Here is a 19,367-nt window from a genome sequence, read left to right as displayed (position 1 = left end):
ATGAATCAGCATGGCGGCGCCTGGACGTCGCTCTGATCGCTTCCTGTTCGTCTCTCTGACCACTTCCTGTCCGTCGCTCTGATCGCTTCCTGTCCGTCGCTCTGATTGCTTCCTGTTCGTCTCTCTGACCACTTCCTGTCTGTCTCTATGATCACTTCCTGCTCTGATCACTTCCTGTCCGTCGCTCTGATTGCTTCCTGTCTGTCTCTGACCACTTCCTGTCTGTCTCTATGATCACTTCCTGCTCTGACCACTTCCTGTCCGTCGCTCTGATTGCTTCCTGTCTGTCTCTGATCACTTCCTGTCTGTCTCTGATCACTTCCTGTCTGTCTCTGATCACTTCCTGCTCTGACCACTTCCTGTCCGTCGCTCTGATCACTTCCTGTCCGTCGCTCTGATCGCTTCCTGCTCTGACCACTTCCTGTCCGTCGCTCTGACCACTTCCTGTCTGTCGCTCTGATCACTTCCTGCTCTGATCACTTCCTGTCTGTCACTCTGACCACTTCCTGTCTGTCGCTCTTATCACTTCCTGCTCTGACCACTTCCTGTCGGTCGCTCTGATCACTTCCTGCTCTGACCACTTCCTGTCCGTCGCTCTGACCACTTCCTGTCGGTCGCTTTGATTACTTCCTGCTCTGACCACTTCCTGTCGGTCGGTCTGATCACTTCCGGCACTGACCACTTCCTGTTCGTCGCTCTGACCACTTCCTGTCTGTCGCTCTGATGACTTCCTGCTCTGACCACTTCCTGTCCGTCGCTCTGACCACTTCCTGTCCGTCGCTCTGATCACTTCCTGGAAGCGGAGCTGCTTTCTCGCCCCTCGCATCCTGAGCAGAAACACAAATACAGTCTGAATGTGTCAAAATGACCGTCTATATTCACAGAAAGCCTGTAGACGCATTTTACCGAAGGAAAACCCGCCTGCTAACATGTAGCTGCTGCTCCCCACCCGCCTGCTAACGTGTAGCTGCTGCTCCCCACCCGCCTGCTAACGTGTAGCTGCTGCTCCCCACCCGCCTGCTAACGTGTAGCTGCTGCTCCCCACCCGCCTGCTAACGTGTAGCTGCTGCTCCCCTCCTCAGGGGAAACTTCTTGTTTTCTGTTGTCTGTAAAAAATATTAATTTCAGTTTTTATCTGAAGCTGAAAATGAATTTCTGTTTTCTGGCAGGATGGCGCCATAAGGACACTTCCTGTCGGGACTAACGGCGCCGCAGGCGGGAAGCAGCAGGTGAGTCCAGCCCGCCATAGTCACTGTGTAGCAGCGGTTCTGGTTCTGGACCGGTTCTGGGGGCATTAGGGGATGCTGGGGGCATTAGGGGGACAGTGGGGGGCATTAGGGGGTGGTGGGGGCATTAGGGGATGCTGGGGGCATTAGGGGGACAGTGGGGGGCATTAGGGGTGGTGGGGGCATTAGGGGATGCTGGGGGCATTAGGGGGTCAGTGGGGGCATTAGGGGTGGTGGGGGCATTAGGGGATGCTGGGGGCATTAGGGGGACAGTGGGGGCATTAGGGGATGCTGGGGGCATTAGGGGGACAGTGGGGGGCATTAGGGGGTGGTGGGGGCATTAGGGGATGCTGGGGGCATTAGGGGGACAGTGGGGGGCATTAGGGGATGCTGGGGGCATTAGGGGTGGTGGGGGCATTAGGGGATGCTGGGGCATTAGGGGACAGTGGGGGCATTAGGGGTGGTGGGGGCATTAGGGATGCTGGGGCATTAGGGGGACAGTGGGGGGCATTAGGGGGTGGTGGGGGCATTAGGGGATGGTGGGGGCATTAGGGGTGGTGGGGGCATTAGGGGGTGGGGGGGGCATTAGGGGATGCCGGGGGCATTAGGGGGACAGTGGGGGGCATTAGGGGGGCATTAGGGGATGCTGGGGGCATTAGGGGGACAGTGGGGGGCATTAGGGGTGGTGGGGGCATTAGGAGGTGGTGGGGGCATTAGGGGATGGTGGGGGCATTAGGGGTGGTGGGGGCATTAGGAGGTGGTGGGGGCATTAGGGGATGCCGGGGGCATTAGGGGGACAGTGGGGGGCATTAGGGGTGCTGGGTGTTCCCTTCGCTCTGCGTTTCAACATGAACCAACGCTGCAGGAATGTTGGTCACTCAGTTAAAAATAGATTCGTTTCAGTTCAGTTACAACCCGACTAACCGGGTCCTTCAGGCATCTGGAGGACACCTATACAGGGTTTAGGTACCTATGGACGGTTTTGTTTTAGTTGGTTCTGCTCTGCTTCTCGTCTTCATCAAACCCGTAACTGTTTTTATTATTACTCTGTGTTGGTTCTGATGGACCGGGCCTGGGTCGATGTTCTGGTTAAGGTGTTCTGACCCGGTTCTGCACTTTGCCTTTATTAAAAAGAGGCATCTGGTCTGGAAAACTAAAAGATAGTCAGTAAGAGCAGCAGGATTTATTTAAAATGTTTCCGTATTTATCCGAGTTTAATAAATAAATTAGGTTTAAAAAGCAGTTATTAAAAGACAAATCTTTTCCAGTGTAAAAAGATTTTGATATTTGTAATAAAAGAAAAAAGTAGAATAGAAAGATATTGAATTGTCTCTCTGTGGTTAAATTCACTGACTGGGAAAAAATAAATGAATATAGAGACGGCGCCATTATTTAAAATAGGATTTTTACTCCAACTAAATTAATAAACTAATTAATTTTGCTCTAATTAATCAGCATTAACCACCTGCTGGCCACCGAACTGGAGTCTGTGGGGCAGGACAATATCAGCTGAGGGGCCACAAATGGCCCGTGCCCCTCAGTTTGGACACCTTTATTTGAAACTAATTCACAATTAAGGAGATGTTGTAATGATATTCAGAAAAATATTTATATTTAACATATTTTTTATCTAGTATTTCCTATGAACGGATGATGGTTGGTATTTCTCCAGCAGCTCAGAGCTAAACATAAAGCTAGCTGCCACAGCCGGTCCAGGCGGAGAATCACCGGCTGCCGGCGGCTCGCCTCCCTGCCGAGGCTGGGAGACGAGCCGCCGCTTCCAGCGCCCCGGTACCGCCAGCCGGCCTCAGACCGAGGCTGGGAGACGAGCCGCTGCTTCCAGCGCCCCGTTACCGCCAGCCGGGCTCAGACCGACGGCGGACTAAAATAGACATTAGCACCTGTTGATGCTGCTAATGTTCCCGCCGTTCAGCTTCCGGGAGTTTCCCCTCGATCTGCCCAGAAACGTGGCGACTCTTCCCCTACAGGGGCATCAAACTACGTTAGAGATTGGAAATAAATTCAGGATCGATATCTGGTTATAACCTGGTTATAACCATACCTGTGAAGTCTCCCGTTTTGTCCGGGAAACTACCGTATTTTACCTCCCTCTCCTGCCGCGCCCCCGTATTAGCATTTCCGCCCAGCGCCGCTCTCACGGCAGCGCCGGGCGGCGACATTTCCTGTATCAAGTCCAAAACTTGGCTACAAGAAACTTTTTCATAATATTTAGGAGAAAAACTTGTCCAAACGTTAAGTTTGACAGATTTAGCATATATTTACAACGAGATATAAAACATTTAACTCCAAACTTAGCTAGCCAGCTAAATATTTTGCTACCAAGCTAAATGTTTAGCTCCAAGCTAGGTTGAATGTTTGTCATTAGCTTGCACGTAGTTGCTAGCTAAACATTTAGCCTGAAGCTAAATATTTAGTTTAAAGAAGAAATATTTGGCTCCAAGCTAATTATTTAGCTAACAGCTGCATGGAAACTATCGAGATCGGCGGAGAGACCAGCGGCTTGTAGCCCGGTGCGGCTTATATATGCAAGTTTCTCTTAAAAACCTTGTGGGTGCAGCGTATTGAGAGGTGCGCTCTATTTAGCTCCAAGCTAATCGTTTAGCCTGCGACTACGTAAAAACTTATAAGAAACAAGTAAACTACATGTTTAGCTAAATAAACTGTTTAGTTTGGAGATAAATATTTAGCAAGTTAAATATTTAGCTTGCTAGTTAAGTACTTAGCTAGCAAGCTAAATATTTGAGCTCAGTCCACGTATTCAGCTTCCTATTTAGTTTGTAAGCCAAACATTTACATATTAATTTAAACTGATATTTATGAATAAATGGAAAATGAAAATGACTTTAAACCTTGAACCCCTACAGACTAAATAACTCAGATTGTTTCTGATCGTTTTGACTGTAACTGTAGAAACTGGGATCTATAAACAGCATCTGAGTCCAGAAAGTTAGAAAAAGTGTTTTATGGTGTCCATTTCAGCCTGTAGTAATAATATAATAATCCCTCACCACCAAAACCACATCAGCCTGCGCCTGTAACTGTGTGGTTTCATTTTTCCGTTAAGTAAGGAGGATATTTGAGATATAAAACTGTAAAACGTGTAAAACAGTTTGAGTCGGAGGAGACGAGGTCCAGATAGGTTGAAGGAGAAATCGCAGCAGGAGCCGTTCGGATGAATTATGGTGATCCTGAGAGCAGCAGAAGTCATTGAGTGATGATTACGTTCAGACTGTGGATGGTTTCCAGCGTGTGTGTGAAACCGGTCCAGGTTTTATTCACAGGCTAAAAAATGGCCAGCTGCTGAGCTTCCATGCTTTTATTTTGAAATCTGAGAAGCTTTGTTTTCGTCTCTTCAGTTTAAACTCAAGTCTTCGTCGTTGGCTTGACTGTCACTGCAGCGTTGCCAGAGCAATAAAATGCATGACCACTGAAGGCATGTGAGAGTGTGTGTGTGTGTGTGTGTGTGTGTGTGTGTGTGTGTGTGTGTGTGTGTGTGTGTGTGTGTGTGTGTGTGTGTGTGTGTGTGTGTGTGTGTGTATTTCCCATCAGTGCCGGTCATCTCTACCCAGCCCCTTCCCAGAATCCACCACTGACTCACTCGACTCAAACTGCGAGTCAGCTGTTTGAGTGAAGCCAATCAGCAGCGCCGCTGCCTCGGCGTGTTCTCTGAATGGGTCGGGACATTCTGTACGGCCACACCTGTGGAGGTATTCACAACCTGCAGAACCGGAAGAACCGCCGGGTTCATGTGTTTGGGATTAAAGCTTAAAGAGAAGCAGCTGCAGGACGGAAACATCCTGCCAGATGTGCCGCGGTCCAAACGGACCGGGCCGGCAGCACCTGACGCAGGAGGCCGGGTCTCGGCTCTGGCTCATCAGAACCGCATCAGAGGCATGCCGGGTCCCAGAAGGAGGCTTGATGTTCTCGTCAGACGTGTCCAGAAGGTCCAGTTCAGTCTCAGGTTTCCATAACGACGCTGAACTCATTCGACTGGATGGTTCTGATGGAACCGGACCCAGAGGAGGGCTAATCCGGGCCTGGACAGGGTTCTGCAGAACACACGGAAAGAACCTGCATCTTAAGAAACGGAAAAGAAAGGCAGACGAGCAAGTTTTAAATCATACAAGACATTTTTACATTTTTATGTAAAGTTGTACAAATTTACAACTTTACTGTAAATTTGTATGAAGTGGTTTGTAGTTGTGGGAAATGCTAACTACAACGTTAGCTGTGCTAACTACTTTAACTGTGCTAACTACAACGTTAGCTGTGTTAACTACAACGTTAGCTGTGCTAACTACTTTAACTGTGCTAACTACAACGTTAGCTGCGCTAACTAAACCGTTAGCTGTGCTAACTACAACGTTAGCTGTGCTAACTACTTTAACTGTGCTAACTACAACGTTAGCTGTGCTAACTACTTTAACTGTGCTAACTACAACGTTAGCTGTGTTAACTACAACGTTAGCTGTGCTAACTACTTTAACTGTGCTAACTACAACGTTAGCTGCGCTAACTAAACCGTTAGCTGTGCTAACTACAACGTTAGCTGCGCTAACTACAACGTTAGCTGTGCTAACTAAACCGTTAGCTGCGCTAACTAAACCGTTAGCTGTGCTAACTACGTTAGCTGTGCTAACTACAACGTTAGCTGCGCTAACTAAACCGTTAACTGTGCTAACTACGTTAGCTGTGTTAACTACAACGTTAACTACGCTAATTAAAACGTTAACTGTGCTAACTAGGAGACCATTAAACCAGGAGACTAGGAGACAAGGAGGCTAGGAGACTAGGAGACCAGGAGACTAGGAAACCAGGAGACTAGGAGACAAGGAGGCTAGGAGACTAGGAGACCAGGAGGCTAGGAGACCAGGAGACTAGGAAACCAGGAGACTAGGAGACAAGGAGGCTAGGAGACTAGGAAACCAGGAGACTAGGAGACAAGGAGGCTAGGAGACTAGGAGACCAGGAGACTAGGAAACCAGGAGACTAGGAGACAAGGAGGCTAGGAGACCAGGAGGCTAGGAGACCAGGAGACTAGGAAACCAGGAGACTAGGAGACAAGGAGGCTAGGAGACTAGGAGACTAGGACACCAGGAGGCTAGGAGACCAGGAGACTAGGAGACCAGGAGACTAGAGGCTAGGAGACTAGGAGACCAGGAGGCTAGGAGACCAGGAGACTAGGAGGCTAGGAGGCTAGGAGACTAGGAGGCTAGGAGACCAGGAGGCTAGGAGACTAGGAGACAAGGAGGCTAGGACACCAGGAGGCTAGGAGACCAGGAGACTAGGAGACCAGGAGACTAGAGGCTAGGAGACTAGGAGACCAGGAGGCTAGGAGACCAGGAGACTAGGAGACCAGGAGGCTAGGAGACTAGGAGGCTAGGAGACCAGGAGACTAGGAGACCAGGAGGCTAGGAGACTAGGAGGCTAGGAGACCAGGAGGCTAGGAGACCAGGAGACTAGGAGGCTAGGAGACTAGGAGACCAGGAGGCTAAGAGACTAGGAGGCTAGGAGACCAGGAGGCTAGGAGACCAGGAGACTAGAGGCTAGGAGACTAGGAGGCTAGGAGACTAGGAGACCAGGAGGCTAGGAGACCAGGAGGCTAAGAGACTAGGAGGCTAGGAGACCAGGAGGCTAGGAGACCAGGAGACTAGGAGACCAGGAGACTAGAAGCTAGGAGACCAGGAGGCTATAGACTAGGAGGCTAGGAGACTAGGTTTTGTTCAAAGTGAGCTTCAGGAAGGCTGAGTTCCTGGAAGGAAGGAAGGAAGGAAGGAAGGAAGGAAGGAAGGAAGGAAGGAAGGAAGGAAGGAAGGAAGGAAGGAAGGAAGCGTTCTGGTTCTGGCTCTGGTTTGGACCGGGCCCAGCAGAACCTCCAGGCGTTTGGGCCTTAATGACTCGTTCGTGTCCGCGCGGTGCAGGAAGAGCCTTCGGGCTTCCGTAGCTCCGGAAGTTACGAGCCGCACTTGAAGGCGGCGCGCCGGCTGCTGTCTCCCTGAGCGCCATCATTCTGCCGTTCGGCTTCCTGCCCATAAATATTTGATCAGCGCCATTAGGGCGAGGTAATGTGAAAACCCCGGTCCACGCACACACCCACGGCGCGCGCAGCCTAATGGGCCTGTCGCGGCGCGAGGCCCCGGAGCTACCGGCTAATTAAGAGTGAAACAGGTTTAACGAGTTTAGACTGTTCATTAGGGCAGAAAGCTGATTAATTAACAGGACAGACTTCGTTAATGAGTTGTGTGATTAATTAAGTCTGCGGCCGACAGAAACGTGACTTTAAATGGGAAAAAGTGAAGAATGATCCGGAGTAACGGGAGAGGAAACCGGGAACGACGAGGTCAAAGTTCAACCGGAAGCGGCCGAGAAAGTGGATGAATTATTCTGTGGCTGCGGGTTTCAGGTGAAGCTGCAGGTGAAGCTGCAGGTTTCAGGTGAAGCTGCGGGTTTCAGGGTGAAGCTGCAGGTGAAGCTGCGGGTTTCAGGTGAAGCTGCAGGTGAAGCTGCGGGTTTCAGGTGAAGCTGCGGGTTTCAGGGTGAAGCTGCAGGTGAAGCTGCGGGTTTCAGGTGAAGCTGCAGGTGAAGCTGCGGGTTTCAGGTGAAGCTGCAGGTGAAGCTGCGGGTTTCAGGTGAAGCTGCGGGTTTCAGGGTGAAGCTGCAGGTGAAGCTGCGGGTTTCAGGTGAAGCTGCGGGTGAAGCTGCGGGTTTCAGGTGAAGCTGCAGGTGAAGCTGCGGGTTTCAGGGTGAAGCTGCAGGTGAAGCTGCGGGTTTCAGGTGAAGCTGCAGGTGAAGCTGCAGGTGAAGCTGCGGGTTTCAGGTGAAGCTGCGGGTTTCAGGGTGAAGCTGCAGGTGAAGCTGCGGGTTTCAGGTGAAGCTGCAGGTGAAGCTGCAGGTGAAGCTGCGGGTTTCAGGTGAAGCTGCGGGTTTCAGGTGAAGCTGCGGGTTTCAGGTGAAGCTGCAGGTGAAGCTGCGGGTTTCAGGTGAAGCTGCGGGACTGAATGAACCGAGGAAAGGAACCGTTTCTTCTTCTTCTTCTTCTTCTTCTTCTTCACGCGGTTCACCAACATCCGGGTCGTTCTGATCCGGAACCCCAAAGATCCCGGCGGCTTCCCTCCACCTGAGTGTCTCCCTGATGACCGTCTGGGTCTGAGCGGACAAAACAACCGACCCGCTGCCGCCACGCGGTTACCAGGGCAACCGGGCCAGAGCTCAGCTCCGGCACCGACCCGACCCAGAACCGGCCGCTCCAGCTGCTCACATGCAAACAGCCGGGCGAGGAAATGCAAAGCGATGCAAAGCAGCAGGTTCACAGACCGAACTGGAGAAGGAAGGAAAAACTCCGCGGGTCAGCTGCTGACGAAGCCGTCCTCTGTTTCCATGGTAACCCCGAGAGGAAGCGCTTCCTGTCTGAGTCCAAACGGTGCCCTTCAAAGTAAAACTCATTATGGCTCCAACAAAAACGCCATTTATTTTAAATTCCTTCTGATTCACGTCTGATAAGAGAATCTTTTTTAATCTGGTGATGCTGGAGGAACAGCTTCTATCTGTGATACATCTGAACAGCTTCTATCTGAACAGCTTCTATCTGAACAGCTTCTATCTGTATATCTGAACAGCTTCTATCTGAACAGCTTCTATCTGAACAGCTTCTATCTGTGATATTTCTACGCTGCCAGCAGCAGAAACGTTTACAGTAGATATGAAATAAAATGTCTTTCCTGCTGTTTGTCCATGAAAATGCTGCCGTTTTGTCAGACCTGAGTTTAAACGAGCCGAGGTGATGAAATGAATCTGAATTAAAGGTTGAAGCTCTGGTTGCTCTCGGTTACTGAATCAATCATTTGATGCTGCTGGTTCTTCTGTGGCTCGAAGCTGAAAGTTTGTAAACCTCTGATCCAAATGACCGGAAACGTTAGTCAAATGAGCAGCAGAGCAGCGACAGGCCGAGGAGGAAGCCTGCATCAGCTGCAGCCATGCAAATCAGCGCCGGGAGGCTTCCTGCAGAACCGGACCGGGCCGAGCCGGACCGGAACCGGCTGACAGTGGCTCCATTTACCAGAAGGAAATTATTCCTCCAAAAATAACTTTCTGCCTCCTTTGGATACTCCCTCCATTCTGGACAGAAAAATCGTTTCTCGTTTGTTTAGGCGTTCCCCAGGGCGGCGCTCTCGGCCCACTGCCTCAGGTTATATACATAAAGGGTTTGCCATATTGGTGCCAACGCTCACCAAGCTGTTTTACATCATGGTTTAATAAGTGACATAAAGTTTTAAAGCTTTTATTTATGTTGATATTTAAAGATTCAGATCTAAAGTTTAAATGACATAAAATAAATGAAGCAAAATATTTTTTCTGCTGCACTGAATATTTTATAAACATATTCATCAAACCTGCAAACCTTTAGACAAATCAGAGACCGGCTGCAGATGTGGATTTATTTCAGACCTGAAAGAGTTTTAAAACAAACGTTTTTAAGCTCATCTGCTCAAAAATAAACATTTAGATGATTGTAGAAGCAAAACATAACAAAGTTCAGCTGACAGTTTCTGACTCTGGAGTTTGTTGTTTCCTTGTTTGGCTGAGTGTTTGGAACACTGACTGCTACAGGAGATCTCTGCTGCCGTCACCATCAATAAGTCACAACATTTAGTCTCTGGGATCAATAAAGTTATTCTGGATTTGAATCGAGTTGCATTGCGGCTGAGGGGCCGCGCAGATTGCTCCAGCGGGCCACAGATGGCCCCCGGGCCGCTCTTTGCACACCCCTGCCCTGAAAGCTGTGGTGTGTTTTTGGTTCCGGATGAGTCTGAGCTCCGCGGATCAGAACCGGACGCATTTCCCGGATTTCTGCTGCGTGACGTCAGGAATGTTTTTCTGTTTGTTTTTCGTTTCCTGGAAGCAGAAATTCTTCCGACTTTTTCCCGCCATCGTTTCCTCATCAAGTTCCCTGGCAGCTGCAGCAGCAGCTGCTGCAGCCATGCGTCCGTCCGCCGCCACTGTGTTGACTGTAAACATCTGGTTTCCATGGAGACGGGGTGTCATGACCTGCGATGTCTGGGTGGCGTGTTGAGGCCCGCGCTCAGAAATGCAGGATGCAGACGGAGAATCAGTTCAGGAGAAACCAGGAGATGCAGCTTCACGCTGCTGCAGCAGCTTCACGCTGCAGGCTGCAGCCTCATGCTGCTGCAGCAGCTTCACGCTGCTGCTGCAGCCTCATGCTGCTGCTGATGCAGCCTCATGCTGCTGCAGCAGCGTGAAGCTGCATCTCCTGGCGCCTCTGAGCCGAAGCTGCTCCGGTTTTTGGGTGAGTTTGTGGTTTTCTTTGTGCTGCCGCCATCTGTGCTGCTGGAGGTTCGGTTCGTGTTGCGATGTTCGTCACGGCGGCGCTGCAGACGCGCAGACCCACACCGCCCACCTGCCGGCTGCGCCGCGGATGTAACGGCGCGGGGGCGGGCGCCGAGTGTGTGTGTGTGTGTGTGTGTGTGTGTGTGTGTGTGTGTGTGTGTGTGTGTGTGTGTGTGTGTGTGTGTGTGTGAGTAACGGGTGTTTCGGACAGTAGTCATTCAGCCGGCCGCCCCCATTGTGTCAGGAATAAACTGCAGCTTGCACACACACACACACACACACACACACACACACACACACACACACACACACACACACACACACACACACACACACACTGCTGCTCCGCTGCAGGAGAGGAAGAGGAGAGTTTCTCCTTCTTTAAACTCGCTGATAAAATGTTTTAAATTTGACTGATGTCATTTTACCAGAAATCAAAGTAAACATTCATACTTGCTTCACTGCTGACATTTTGTTTCATTATATTTTATTTATGTTTTTAGTTAATAAGTCAGAAGTTGATCCGTTTCTCATCCTCTCAGTTTAAATGAATAAATCAGTTGGTTTTTAATCTGCTGTTTGGATCAGAACCAGCTGGAGGTTCTGGTTCTGATCGGACCAGAGCTCACTGCTCCACATTTTGATATTTGTGATGGTAGGTAGAGTCTGGTGGTTGTCATGGAAACCTGGTGGATAATTGTTTCTTCTTCAGAGGCATGTTCTCTTGTTTTTCCCATGTTGTGAAATTATCCATAAACAGAAACATTTACATTTTATTTTTCTTCTTTAAACATTTCCAGTTTTTCTCTATAAGTAAATTTTTTAACTTATTTTCTGCCAGAATCTTTTAAGTTATTTGTTTTTCTCTGGAGCTCATCATTTGTTTTACTCCAAACGTTCTGCGTTTTATCAGTTTTTGTTTTTCTGATTTTTTTACTGCATATTTTCTAATTTTTTGTTAGTTTCTCTGCATGTTTTTCCGGGTCTCTCTGCATGTTTTTCCGTGTTTCTCTGCATGTTTTTCCGGGTCTCTCTGCATGTTTTTCCGTGTTTCTCTGCATGTTTTTCCGTGTTTCTCTGCGTGTTTTTCCGTGTTTCTCTGCGTGTTTTTCCGGGTCTCTCTGCATGTTTTTCCGTGTTTCTCTGCGTGTTTTTCCGTGTTTCTCTGCGTGTTTTTCCGGGTCTCTCTGCGTGTTTTTCCGTGTTTCTCTGCGTGTTTTTTCATGTTTCTCTGCGTGTTTTTCCGTGTTTCTCTGCGTGTTTCTCTGCGTGTTTTTCCGTGTTTCTCTGCGTGTTTCTCTGCGTGTTTTTCCGTGTTTCTCTGCGTGTTTTTTCATGTTTCTCTGCGTGTTTTTCCGTGTTTCTCTGCGTGTTTCTCTGCGTGTTTTTCCGTGTTTCTCTGCGTGTTTTTCCGTGTTTCTCTGCGTGTTTCTCTGCGTGTTTTTCCGTGTTTCTCTGCGTGTTTTTCCGTGTTTCTCTGCGTGTTTTTCCGGGTCTCTCTGCATGTTTTTCCGGGTCTCTCTGCATGTTTTTCCGTGTTTCTCTGCATGTTTTTCCGTGTTTCTCTGCGTGTTTTTCCGTGTTTCTCTGCGTGTTTTTCCGGGTCTCTCTGCATGTTTTTCCGTGTTTCTCTGCGTGTTTTTCCGTGTTTCTCTGCGTGTTTTTCCGGGTCTCTCTGCGTGTTTTTCCGTGTTTCTCTGCGTGTTTTTTCATGTTTCTCTGCGTGTTTTTCCGTGTTTCTCTGCGTGTTTTTCCGTGTTTCTCTGCGTGTTTCTCTGCGTGTTTTTCCGTGTTTCTCTGCGTGTTTTTTCATGTTTCTCTGCGTGTTTTTCCGTGTTTCTCTGCGTGTTTCTCTGCGTGTTTTTCCGTGTTTCTCTGCGTGTTTTTCCGTGTTTCTCTGCGTGTTTCTCTGCGTGTTTTTCCGTGTTTCTCTGCGTGTTTTTCCGTGTTTCTCTGCGTGTTTTTCCGGGTCTCTCTGCGTGTTTTTCCGGGTCTCTCTGCGTGTTTGCCTGGCTTCAGGCCGTCCCTCCTGGTCTCTGTCAGGACGCAGCGCTGCGTTGGAGCTGCTGAGGGATGAATGGACGAGGCGTCGGCGTCGCTCCGCTCTCACTCGGGGCCTCCGGCCCACAGCGGCTATAAAAATGTCGAACTCGGGACGAGAGGCTCTTCCTTTGCTCTGAAGAGGCGTTTTGCTTATGAAGTTATTTAATCTGTCGGTTTATTTAAAGATCCTTTTCTTCCATCTCCGCTTTTGCCTCGTTTTTCTCTTCAGCTGCTCTTCCTCAGTTTTCTTCTCTCGTCTTCAGGGACGTTGCGTCATTTTTCCACCATAATAGAAATTTCTGATGGATTTATTGATGAACTCCAGCATTCAGAGGAAACTCTGAACGTCAAACTGAATCATTTTAACCAAATGTTCAGGTGAATTTCCAGCCTGAGTCTCTGTTTCCTCACAAATGTCAAATTCAAACTAACAGTTTTAATTCATTTAATATTTATATTTGATCATTTTTATTAATTGCATTTTTTCATCATTATTTTGAACTTATTTTTCATTAATTTTATTTATTTATTTTTTAACTTTTAAACGTTTGTTTCCGTTTATTCTGAGTATTTTCATAAATGTTGAGCTTTTTGTGCTGATGCCGTTTCTGCGGCCTAGTTAAAGTTTGGATGAAGGTTCTCCAGTCTGCTGGTGGGAAACCTCGAGTCTAGACGAGGTTTTCCCAGAATCCCCACATCCGATATTTTTTCCTTCCACAGAGCTTTCCAGCCCTGGTGGTTGGCTGGCTGACCATATTTGGCATTTTGCGGCAGGATGTGATGCGACCAGGTGAAACGGCGTCTGAGGATTTTACTGGCTGAAAAACAAACTCAGCTTCCTGCTGCATTCTGCAAGCTGTTGTGGAAAATGTAATGAAGCTCCTGGAATACACACACACACACACACACACACACACACACACACACACACACACACACACACACACACACACTCACACACACACATGCAAACACACACACACAGACACACACACTCACACATGCACACTCACACATGCACACACACACACATGCGCGCGCTCATGCACGGGGGGCGATCTCAGTAATGGTTTCAAGGCCCAGCAGCTCTGTGGAAAATATGACCAGCTTCTGATTTCCACTGGAAATTTACACCAACAGGACGCCGACTCCCCTCCTCATCCCTCCTTCCTCACCTCTCCTCCTTTTCCATCCCTCTTTCCGCCGTTTTCCCTCGAACAAACGGAAACGCGAGTCTGTGGTGGAAAAGAAAAGTGTGTTGCTGCAGTGGATCCTCTGTAGGAGAACATGGAACCGCTTAGCTAACGCTGTCACATCATGTTTCCATGCTAACCACAGGCTGGTGTGTGTGTGTGTGTGTGTGTGTGTGTGTGTGTGTGTGTGTGTGTGTGTGTGTGTGTGTCATCAGAGGTGGTTGTTAGGAGCCCTTCAGGATCCCGTCATTCGTCTCTGATCCGTTATGTAACGGCTCCCAGACTCCAAACTGAAACATTCAGCGGAAAAAAAACAGATTCAGGAAATTTTCTTAAAGAAAACCTGAAAACATTTTAACATATAATTCAGGAAAAAAATCAGGAAAACTATATAAGTTTAGAGAAAGTTCAAACTGTCATAATCCCCAGGTGATTAGCATCTCAGAAACTCCTGACCTTTGACCCTGAATCCTGTGGACTCAGACAGAAAATCATGAAGTTGAAACATTTCTTCTGTTATAATAGAAGATCTTTGGCAGAAAAAAAAATGAATTTAAGCTTAGAAAAACCGACAAATTCAGATTTTCACATCATTAAAACGATTCAGGCTGCTGCTTATCCGCTACTCCAACATCCCCAACCAGAGGAGCAGAAAAAGCAAAGGAGATGGGCCAGCAGCTGGGGTGTGTTGAGCTAGCATGTTAGCATGAAACTAGCATGATACAGCAAGTCTTCAGCCAGAGGCCTCTTCTGTTTTGGTGGAACACAGACTGCTACTGGAGGCCTTCCACCCATGATGACTCTTTGAAGCTGCTTAGATAATAATTGGGATAAATTAATTATTTTTAAATCAAATTGAATCCCAGTGAATTGGCACGGAGAAAAACAGTGTTAATGGAAAGTTTAGTGGAAGGAAAATGTCTGTAAATTTGACTGTAAGCTATAATCCTCAAAAACATGCAGAAATCTGAATATATATGAATATATTCCAGGATTTCTGCTTTTGGAATGAAATTAATGAAGAAAATATTTTCACAACTATTGAAAAAAAGTCAGTCAGTTTGAAAATGCAGTAAAGCATCAAGAAATTTGGCTAAAATCACTTTCTGTGTCCAAACAGAACGACGGGAACAATTATGAACCAAAAATGTTTTTTTTAAATCCTGATTTATGATCTACGGAAAGCCATCCTCCCATTTTATTTAACAGAATCGGCTGTGAGTCCAAGCAGTTAAACTTGCAGTTGGCAAATATGTGTAAAAAAAAAGGAAAGTTGCTCCGTTGAAAGCCGCAGGTTAGCATTTAAATGTAAAAGCGGATGCGTGTGAAGCAACAGGTCGCAGATTTACACTCGTCTTCCGTCACAGGAGCTAAATTTGGAGGATTTCCGTCAGAGAAACTCTAACCTCGGTACCCCAAAAACTTCCTGCTCCCACACGCCCACTTCCTGTTTCTGCAACCTGCCGGCGCTGCTGCCGCCTCCCACACACTCGCTCTATTCAACGCACACACACACACTGCCATCCTACTGAGGACTTTACATTCATGTCAGCTACTGCATTCATCCCTGAGCTTAGCTAAAGCTAAAGCTACGTTAGCACAGCAGGTCTTGATGCCTAATTCTTTTCTTTTGCTAAAATCTGTTTAGAGTTTTTTCTGCGTCGTTGATGTCAGTAATTAAATGTGATCACATTAGACTTCTGAGTGAACAGTTTACGGCAGTAAAGATGGCCGCCGTAAAGATGGCCACCACAGCGCTTTGTTTACGGTAGCAAAGATGGCTGCCGCAGCGCTCTGTTTACGGCAGTAAAGATGGCCGCCACGCTCTGTTTATGGCAGTAAAGATGGCCGCCACAGGGCTCTGTTTACAGCAGTAAAGATGGCTGCCGCAGCGCTCTGTTTGCGGCAGTAAAAATGGCCGCCGCAGGGCTCTGTTTACGGCAGTAAAGATGGCCACCACAGCGCTCTGTTTACGGCAGTAAAGATGGCCTCCACGGTCTGTTTACAGCAGTAAAGATGGCCACCACAGCGCTCTGTTTACGGCAGTAAAGATGGCTGCCTCAGCGCTCTGCTTGCGGCAGTAAAAATGGCCGCCACGCTCTGTTTGCGGCAGTAAAAATGGCCGCCGCAGGGCTCTGTTTACGGCAGTAAAGATGGCCGCCACAGCGCTCTGTCACAATAACAAATATAAATGGTTCCAGAAGTTATTGCTATAAACGATAATATTGTTATTTTGGGACCATTTTCCAGTAACATAACGGTAATATCAGTGTAATAATAATAATGACAACGCATTCTGAAAGATCAATAAACTTTAAATTCTGACAAATATTTAACTCTGGAACCGAAAGACATTTCAAATATCCAAAATAAACAAAAGCGCAAGTAAAATTAATTATCTTTGTAAGCAACACTGACATGGCCGTTCAGACTGCAGATGATTTGAAAACTATCGGATTTAATTCCTACAGATCGGATTTTTATTTCAGTGAAAAAATCTTAATTATCACGTGCAATGCTCAATTTGTTCAGCTAGAAACAAAAATTATACAGACGAGGTTAAAATGACGTAACTACACAAAGTTTGTTAATAAATATAATATGTAAGAGCAAACAATCACGTGGAGTTCCTCAAGGCTGTGTCATCGGACCACTTTTATTCGTTGCCTACAGCTCCCCCTAGCTCAGATTCTAGAGTATTACACCTTGTCTTCTATGCTAACAACTTTCTGTTCCTCCATGATCACATGGCCGCAGGATCACCGTCAGAATTTCCTCCATCCTGATCATGGAGGTGGAACTTGTTGTTTTTCCTGATTTCATAGAAAAACTGAGAATAAAAAAACAAACTGGATGGAAGAAAACCAAACATAAGTTTGTGTCACCTGTGGAAGACGCACAAATCTGATTTTTTTTGGGGTGAAAAGATCAGACTGACGTGAAAAAGTCGAACTTGGGTTTCACCGCTAAATGTAGCTAGCAGCTAGCACAGCTGCAAAAAGGTCCTCACTTCCACAAGGACCTCAGGTTGTAGGTGAAAGTAGAAAAGCCCATTATGGCGTATAAACAAACACACACACACACACACACACACACACACACACACACACACACACACACACACACACACACACACATCCATGAGCATAATTTACATTGGAGTTGCTGTAAAACAGTGTGTGCGCATAGCGTCCATCGTCTCGTGTCCGTCCTGATGTCTGACTGACGGACGTGAGGAGGAAACGTCTCAGGTTGAATCCAGAAGTGAACAGAACCGTTCCGGTCTGCAGTTCTTCCAGGAATCCCGTTTCCCTCCAGCTGGTTCCGGGGAGGATCCCGGGTCAGTCGCAGCTCTGATCCGGATCGGATGTTAGAGCGGCCTCAGCAGCGCCCCCTGACGGAGGGAGGAGGTTCTGATGAAGGGAGTGAAAACCTTTTGGGAGTTCCTCCGGTTCCTCCTGCAGCTCCAGCAGGAAGTGGGGGCGGGACTTCCTGTCGCTTTCTTGGTGGGAATCTTCGTGTTCGATCATTTCCTGGAGTTCTGATCCATTTCTGATTCCATAGATCGGATTGTTCTGATTTCACTCTGCAGCATCAAACCGTTTAGCTTTAGGAAATCAGCTGGTTTGTTCTGCACAGATCTTCATTCTGATTCTAGTCGCATGCATCTTTTTTAAACTAACTTGTAATAAAGTCTACTGAGATGTTTTATTCTTTTCTGATTCGTTTGTAGACATTTTAGTGCAACTAAAAGCACCAAGATGGTATTTTTAGCTCTGCTGCGGCTGATTTCCTGTTAGATTTAATGCGGCTTTTAGCAGAAAACTGTCCAAAGTGTAAAAAGCTCCGTTTATGACGGACTTCTCTGAAAAGCAGCCTGAGCGTTTGCGAAGCAGGCAGCAGGATCCGCTGGAAGCGGCCCGACCGCCCACTCGGATCACCGGGAGGTGACGGCGCGCCGCTCCGCGCTTCCCCCTCGGCGCTCCGGGAAACGTAGGAAGAGCGGCAGGAATAGAAGCGGAGGAGAAGTGGGAGGAATATTCCTGCAGATTGCAGCCAAACAGGAAGCGACGTTTCCCCCGAAGCTCCCAGTTTGAGATGTTTCTGCGCTGGTTTGGCTTCCTGCTGGCCTCCAGCTGCCTTGCTCCGGGGCACGCCGGCAGACAGGAGGACGGTTCTGGATCCAATTAGCTCTCAGATGGGATCCCAGCAGAATCCACACACTGCTTTTTCTAAAACAGAAAGCAGGTATTGTGATCTAACTGCTGAGCAAGTTTATTTTTATTTCTGAAAGTCGCGGCGGGGGGGAGGAATTGGCCCGGCGCTTTATTTGGCCTGGCAGCGAGAAGGCCGTTAAATGCTTTAGGTTTAATACGCAGGAACCTGCAGACGGCCGGATCTCACACACACACACACACACACACACACACACACACACACACACACACACACACACACACACACACTAATCCTGGCCTTCAGGTCTTGATTTGTTTTATAATTTTTCCGTCTTGTAATCGTTTAAAACTGAACGTTTTTTTTTTTTTCTGACGTTGTTTTTGGACTTTGGCTGATCTTCAGTCAAAATTCAAAACGTTTTTTCGGACCCAGACTTCCAAAGCTCGCGCTACTTTTTATGGATGGATGGAAAATGTGATGAAACGGGAAAGAAATGCATGTTATGCAATCTGAGTCAGACTCCTTGAACAGATTCCTCAAGGTTTCATGTGCAGCTGAGGTGGAAACGCTCCTGAGTCACTGAAAGCTGTGTGTCATCTGCACAACTGTTGACATTCATGCAATGTGTCCTGATGACGTCACCACAGGACAGCTGGTTCTGATTGAACCCAAGCGCTGAGCCGTGGGGAACGCCGTCCAGCTGCACACAAAGATACATTTCAACACTTTAACGGCCGAATTTGGAAAATTATTTGTGTTTTTAATGTTAGTTGTGAATTTAATCAGTGATTATTATTTCACACATCACAGTTACGACTAATTTGAATTTGCCTGTGATGCTAATTAGCAACGTTAGGCGTTTATTGAATAAAACAAACTTTTCAAACTGGTGATTATTTTATTGATGCTGAAACAAAACTATTTTTAACAATTATTACTTTTTCATCATTACAGTATTTCAAATGCAGCAAAATCAGTACAATATGAAATCCGTTCTGGGTTCGATTCCCGGCCTGGGGTCTTTCTGCATGGAGTTTGCATGTTCTCCCTGTGCATGGTGGGTTTTCTCCAGGTACTCCGGTTTCCTCCCACAGTCCAAAAACATGACTGTCAGGTTAATTGGCCTCTCCAAATTGCCCCTATGTGTGAGTGTGTGTGTGCATGGTTGTGTGTCCTGTGTGTCTCTGTGTTGCCCTGCGACAGACTGGCGACCTGTCCAGGGTGACCTGTCCAGGTGACCCCGCCTCTCGCCCGAAACGTTGGCTGGAGATGGGCACCAGCACCTCCCGACCCCACTGAGGGAAAAAAGGGTGCAAGAAAATGGATGGATGGATGGATATATAGAAGACATGTCAGTCTC

General features: G+C 47.6%; 1 protein-coding gene and 1 long non-coding RNA gene across 5 annotated transcripts in view; one reads left to right on the top strand and one right to left on the bottom strand.

Moving 5' to 3' along the window:
- The window catches only part of hivep2a (HIVEP zinc finger 2a), an 81,043-nt gene that overhangs the window by 33,860 nt on the left and 27,816 nt on the right, over positions 1–19,367 (top strand). For all 4 annotated transcript variants that reach the window (XM_081602719.1, XM_081602717.1, XM_081602720.1 and 1 more), the window contains one exon: positions 1,170–1,229. The gene's annotated coding sequence lies outside the window, so the exon portion shown is untranslated. The remainder of the gene's footprint in view (positions 1–1,169; positions 1,230–19,367) is intronic.
- On the bottom strand, positions 737–3,397 carry LOC145549820 (uncharacterized). The gene is made up of 3 exons (XR_014085672.1): positions 3,289–3,397; positions 3,128–3,208; positions 737–827 (listed from the first exon to the last, which is right to left on the bottom strand). It is a non-coding gene; the product is annotated as an uncharacterized LOC145549820 (long non-coding RNA).

Source organism: Poecilia reticulata, chromosome 21 (assembly GCF_904066995.2).
Source record: "Poecilia reticulata chromosome 21, P_reticulata-male-v2, whole genome shotgun sequence".
Lineage (NCBI taxonomy): Eukaryota > Metazoa > Chordata > Actinopteri > Cyprinodontiformes > Poeciliidae > Poecilia > Poecilia reticulata.
This window is presented reverse-complemented; position numbering and strand designations above follow the sequence as displayed.